The following is a 7,253-nucleotide window of genomic DNA, read 5'->3' as shown; positions in this document are numbered from 1 at the left end:
ATATATATATATGTATGTATTGGCTATATACTACACACACACACACAGAGATACAGGCAAAAGGCACAAAACTAATAAACAAAAAGAAACTTGCGACTAAAAATAGACAAATTGAAACATTTTCGAGATGAAAAATCCAACACTGCACTACAGAAACGGGACGTGACTGTGTGTACTGTATGAATGTGGATGTGATTGTGCAGTGCCTGACTGGCAAGAGTTTTCTTTCTTTTTTTTTTGTCTTATTTGCTTTACTTTCGACAGATACAGCTCTGCGGATGCGCATCTGTATCTGTGAGATACATTTGGACGGACCACACGGCGTATGCTTTTGCGCTGCTCAGGACACAGCCACGATTTTTGGCCCCGGCTGTGTGTCTGTCTTCCTCTCTCTCCCTCACTCTGTGTGTGTGTGTGTGTGTGTGTGTGTGTGTGTGTGTGTCTAGTAAATTTTAGATATTCGTATAGATATTTTGAAATAGCCACAAGCAGCACCACGAGATACGGCTGCACAGAACAAATTTCATTTGTGTGAAGTTCTTCGCTTCTTCGCAACTAAATAGCTTTTGTTTTAAATTTAGACCAAAGCAGCGGCTATATTAAACGCATATGAATGTTTTTTAGATTTAGTAGATACATACATACACATATGTATTTAACATGTATATAGCCATAGTGTATATATGCACACCTCGATGTGAGCTGCGCGCAACTGTTGTTGTTTATGTTCGTTCGTTTTGGGGAAGCTTAGCACATGGCCTCAGCTACAGCTCCAATGGCCGACAACGGCTTCAGCAGCCCAAGAACTGACCCATATATATATATATATATATATATACAGATATATACATATAGGTATATATATGACATCTATGTTCTATACAATCCCGCTTTGGCTTTTACCTGTGCGTGGAGTATGAAATATGTTTTAAAAATACTTTTAGCTTGTCGTTAATAAATTTAAGAAAAATCTTATATCTACATTCATATGCAGCACATATGTATGCGCTAATGTATTTGCTATACTGACTCATTTCAGTGACTGTCTATAGCATTTCGCATATGATTAATCAATTGCGCGCAGTGGCGTCGCCCGTGGGGGGCTGCGTAGCGCTCAAATTCATGGGGGGCCTTAGCGCAGCAGCAGCCTCTGTTTTGCGTTTTACAAAAAACATTTTCATTTAGCATTTTCACTCATCATTAATAAAAGTCTGGCCGTCTGCAGAAGGCACCTACAAATGCACATACATTGATTATTGCATTCGGATGCACTTGAGTTCTATGCACATTCGCGGTATGTGTGCAGTCAATTTAATTGGGTGACAAATGCTTACCAAAATAATTTTAATGCTCCACACATCAATGACTAAGTCGAAATGATTCGATTTTATTGGGTAATTAAGAAACGATATATAGCCATATGGAAATATATATATATATATTTATTCAAATAACGCGTGTCTGATTCTCAATTGAGCCGAGGCAATTAATCAATATATAACCACACGCATAGGTATCATATATTATAAATGCAGGAACTTAACTTGTATATGCTTTAATTATTTACTTAAGCTCTATTTCGATTTATTATGCCATTAATTGCATTTTAATTGAAATCTATTACTTATTTTTAAGAAATTTGCTAGGATTTTTTAATAGTTTCAGTAAACATATCATTTATTTATTTATTTTTTTTTACAATTTATTCTTTTCTTTTTTATATGGAAAGAAATTGTAATAATAAATAATTAAATTATATTAATTCTTGAAACAATTTGACAAGGCCTAACAAAATTTTTAAAAATTATTATAAAATTGAGCCTAAAGATTAAACCAAAGCTGTGACAAAGCTATGAAATTAAATTTTTAGTAATAGCATTAGATTAAATTTCGAAGATACACTTATTTAATTTATTTAATTATTTATTTCTTAACCAATGCTGGTTGCTTTCAGGTTATCTTAAATTAAAACTATACTACCTTAATATTCTAGGCATAATATTTGTCCAACAAGTTTACCACATTGAAACTAACTAAATTACGAGTTTTTCTTATTTTGACAAGAATCGAGCAACTGCTTTGGCTATAAAATCAGAGATGGGGTATAAAGTATATAGAGGTCACGCTATATCAAATGGACAGAGTGAAATTTGGAATATTCTTGATATTATTATTTCTTAACAAGTGTGATAAAAGTTGTTAATTATCACTATTTAGCTGAAGAAACTATGCCCTTGTTTTAAGAAGGTTATGCAAAATAGAGTTTATTTTTGCCCACTTAAAGGCAACTTGATATTGGGTATAATATTAATTGAGACGAAATTTGTGTTGTTATAAATCATCAGAAACGGGTTCAATGCCAAATCTTTGCACAACCGAAACAGTTGATGGCCTCATAAGTGATTGATAGCCGAGGCTTCAGTTCAAAATGGGGCGAATGCGCCTAAATGCCAAGTAATCAGTTTTAATAGATAGATAATTGTCATATCTATGCCAGATCTGATCTTACATAATGCTATGCCGTAATTCAGGAAGTATTCATTCATTTGTCATGTTTGGCATTATTTACGAAAGAGATGCGAACGAATCGGCTACCTGGTAAAGAAATCTGCTACAGCCGAAGCTGCAAGTGGCGGGCGGGGGCATGGGGGCATGTTCAGGTAGGATGGTAGAGGGTAGAGGAGAGAGGGGAGACACTGCACATGGGTGAGGCGCACGAGCAATGCAGTTGCGGCCGATTGGGCGACGTTGACCGACGGGAACGACAAAGATCGTGCCTGACGATGGATATTTATATATCGACAATTTGGATAAGTTCCAATGCATTTAGAGACGAGAGATTGAGAGAGAGAGTTATCTATAGAATATGCATGTATTTTGGTCACGGTTGCCGTTTTACAAAAATATTTTCTGCACCAATTGCTCACGAAATTTCTTAAGATGCCCAAAGGCAACCAAAGCCGGCATTACTTATGGAAATATTTGAAGGCTTTAAACGGGCGGGCTCGAAATCGAAATTGAGCTATATTCACGCGATTCGAACCCTCCTCATTATCATTACTAGATATATTGTTAAGCCAAATTTAAATTTAAAAACTTGATTTAAATATTTGTAAATATGATAAGTTTTTCTTAAATTAACGTACCAAACCCTTTGCCCAGGCATTGTGGGTATTGTAAACCCAATAATTTTGGGACTTGCAGCCATGATTAATATTTAACCAGCTCCGCAAAGTCCGATTATAATAATGTAAGTATATTGTAGATTCACCTATTTTCTTGCTTTTCTACTTGGCATGCATAGCGATTGCGGGCATTTGATGGACGTCAGTCGACGTTGCCTCTGAAATAGCCCATTGCTTGCAATAATTGTTGCTGCCTCGCGAACGCCTGCAACAACCCGCACCGCCCAGTGCCGCCCCGCGCCACCACGCCCCGCACCGCTGACGGCCCCATTTTGGGTTGCGCATGCCAAACATCTTGACACTAAAATGCAAAAATTGCTTTGCGTCAATGACTCAAAACCGAAAATGTTCTTTCATTTGCACAATAGGAAAAACAACAACAACAATTGGGGACAACCATTTGTTCGTGGGATGGGATCTGCTTTCCTCTAAGCAGTAATCATCTATTCGAATTTTGGGCATCGCTGTGAATTATCTAGAACAGCTAACAAAGGCGCTCATAATTTATGTCAACTAAATGCTTGTATTATACTCATACAATTCAAAGATCATAAAGTGGCTTATTCTTGGCGTCAGTTGTTTCGGCATTGATTCATTATGCAGACTGCAGAAACTTCGTACTTGAGCTTAGACAGGTTGTGATTCTTAATTATTGTTAGGCTGGCAGTTAAAACTATGTATATGTCATTATAATAATAAGAACGAACAGCAGGGCTCGAACCCCAGGCCAATGCATGGATATGCTGACGTCTTAGCTTGAAGGCCATAATTGTTGATTAATTTGGGTGCAAGAAAAAAAAAATAAATGAAAATAAATATAAAATAATAATAATGAAAAAAATAAATTTAAAAAAAATATATATATAATAATAATATAATGGAAAACAAATATTATAATAAAAACAAATTTAGATGTCGAGACTTAAACATTAAACATTTGACATTTCAGGTTGGGCATAAATAATTTCTGATATTATATTATTTCATTGTTTTTGGATTAAAATGTCGCCCAGCTTATTTCTAGAAAATTCTATTTACAAGTGGTTAACATTCCCGACGGACCACTGTATACTCTTCCCATACATATTATAAGAATGCGGCTCTTAAAACTATAACATATGAACATTTGTGTGTCAAAACACATAAAATATTCTCTCGAACGCAAAGATTATCGTTCTGATTTCAAATCTTTTGCAAAATTTTTTTTTTTTTTCAAATTGTGTTGATGTTGGCAATATACGAATTGTTGTTGTTATTTTGTTGCCTTGTTGTGTTGTTGGTGTTTTCGTTGCCTGTTGTTTGATTTGTTTTTGGGTAAATTGCGTAAAATTATTTCTGACAATGTCGCAGATTGTGTTTCAACAAGCTGAACCACAAAATACACAACACGCAAACAAAATTCATGATGAGAAAATAACAAAAAAAAAAAAATTTTTTTAGGAAAATAGAAAAAAGTTAAAGAAATTATGATCATTTTATGTTATGTGCGAGAAGAGAACCCAGAGCACAATCTGTGTGGATTGCTCATGTGCTGCTGGGCCCATAGAATATGTTGCTGTGAATTTTGGTTCTATTCGAATGCTTTCGGTTTATAAAGTTTCATGTAGATTCCATTCAAGAAGCGTTGGCGTCTACCACACAGTGGCGGCCTAGAGCGGGCGATGGGCGGGGGGGTAACGGCAGAAGAAATCACCCCCTCAACACGCATATGAAAGACATTTGGGCACGCTGTGGCGAAAGCGTATCAAAATTTATAACTATAAATAAGATAGAAAAATTTGAAAATTCTTAAAATTTGTTTGTCTTGGCATTTGATTTTGCGGGCAATTCTGCTCGATTCTCTATTTTGCATTTATATCTTTCTTTGTTTAATTTTAATATTCAAATCATTTATGAAAGGTAATTTGAGTTTATTTTTTCATCTTATTTATTATTTTATTTTATTTTTGTTTTTGTGGGCGACTCAGGAATCTCGCACAATGTGCGCTGCGTTGAAAGGACTCGCATTCTTATGAACGATGCCGAGCGGGGCGAATCCAACCTATGTTTAGCAGCACACGCTGTGTACTAAAGCATTTGGTTTAGCATTGAAAAAAATGCATTGCATTGCTCTGAAGGACGCCGACAACATTTATTTGATTTGGCACTTCTCAGTATCTATGTATCTATAAGTATCTGTATTTGTATCTGTATCTGTAGCTATATCTATTGCTGATCTCTATCTCTGGCGCTGGCGTCTGCGGCCATTTGCGTTTCTCTATGTGTGTGTGTGTGTGCGGTTTTGAAGTTCACAAGAATTTTCGATTTTTATTTTCGCGATTTGTAAAAATGCCAGCATCTAACTGACGCCAAATGACAAATACCTTGTAGACGATCTCACCATCGATCATATCGTATAAGAACTAGAACTAGTTCTGTCATTCAAAGTTCTTTTGTTAACTGTATATATGTATGTCATAAAGTAGCATAGTTAGCAGCTGTATACGATTTATCATACTTATGATCATTTATCATGGAGACAGCTGATCGTATGAAATGTTCGCCTGTAACTCTGTCAAAACTTCCTCTAGCTATGGCCAGCTCGTAACGCCCCCGAACCGGTGGCAGATCGAATTGGCATTGAGGTGACCAGAAAAGAATAGAATAAAACAAATAGCGAAAAATGATCACTGAGCAAGAAGAAGCAAAGAAAAAACAACAACAAATCAAATGTGTAGAGAAAATCGTGTGTGTGAAATACGTAAAAGCTTGCAAAAGGGGCAGGAGAAAGCTAACCAACAAGAGAGTGAGAGAGAGCAAAAGAGCGGAGCGTATGCGAGAGCGTCAAGCAAACAAAAACAATTCACAAGGACTTTTACAGATGCAAAATTTGTCATTGAAATGAATTCGACGACTCACACATACACAAACGCTCAATTAGTATGTGTGTGAGAGAGCGCGTGTGCTCACGCAATCGTTGCAAAGCTTTCGCTCACTCTCGCATGGATCCTGCTGCTGTTGCGATTGCATCATAGCTTGCTCACTCACACGCACACAAACATAGAGACGCACACACACGCACACATATGCAGTGCCCACTTGCTGCGGTCTCGCCGTAATAGAAACAACAACAACTACAATAGCAACGGGACAGCCCCAAAACGCTGATAGACCGAAAAAGGGAGCAAGAAAATGCCGAGACGTAGCGAAAACAGCAAATAGCTGACACCTCACGCACACACACAGACGCACACACACAGCTAGGCACATATACAGATACAGTTGGAGAGCTTTTTTCACGATTGTGCGGCACAGATTATGGGGTATCAAATTGCCACGTATAAAAGGCAAGTTTACCGGTTGCACGGTTCAGAACGGCTTTCGAGCGCGTAAGTGCAACACCTTTGATGTGCGATCTAATTTTTTGGATATTCTCAAGCGGCAGCAGACACAGATTAAAAATTCAGCAATTCAACAATTCAGCAATTCAGCTGGCAGTGTAAAAGAGACAACAACAATTTGACCTTTTAGCCGAAAGAACCAAGCAAAAAAAAAAAAAAACGAAAAGGCATCAAATTTTTAAAACAATTACCTATATAAAACGTGTGCGTGTTTGTGTGTGTGTAAATTAAATTAAGTGTTGCATTTTATGGCTTATCCTGTTCAAAGGACCCAAGCCGAAAACTATAAACTATGCACATAACGGCCAAAGTGCCAATTGAAAAGTGACACGGAATACGCTTTATCGACTCTGGATTTATTGACTACCGATACGAAACGCCTTTAACTGGATTATAATTAACTCATATTTTTAAAAGCCCACGTAACTCTCTCGCTCTTTCTATAAATATATATATATATCTCCGCATTCACTTCAACTAACCCATGAAACCAGCAGGAACCCTGTTCGATTTCGATTTCACATATCGAATTCAGTTCACGCATAATCAGCGTCTTGTGTAATAGCCACATTTCCTAGAAATACCCTCTATGACACTGTCAGTGTGCATAACCATGTCAATATCAATTGAAGGATGGCTGACAATTCCATATAACTAGCTTTTTCTTTGGGAACTCTTCATTATAATT

The sequence above is a fragment of the Drosophila virilis genome, chromosome 4 (assembly GCF_030788295.1).
Source record: "Drosophila virilis strain 15010-1051.87 chromosome 4, Dvir_AGI_RSII-ME, whole genome shotgun sequence".
NCBI lineage: Eukaryota > Metazoa > Arthropoda > Insecta > Diptera > Drosophilidae > Drosophila > Drosophila virilis.
Note: the sequence above shows the minus strand (reverse complement) of the source record.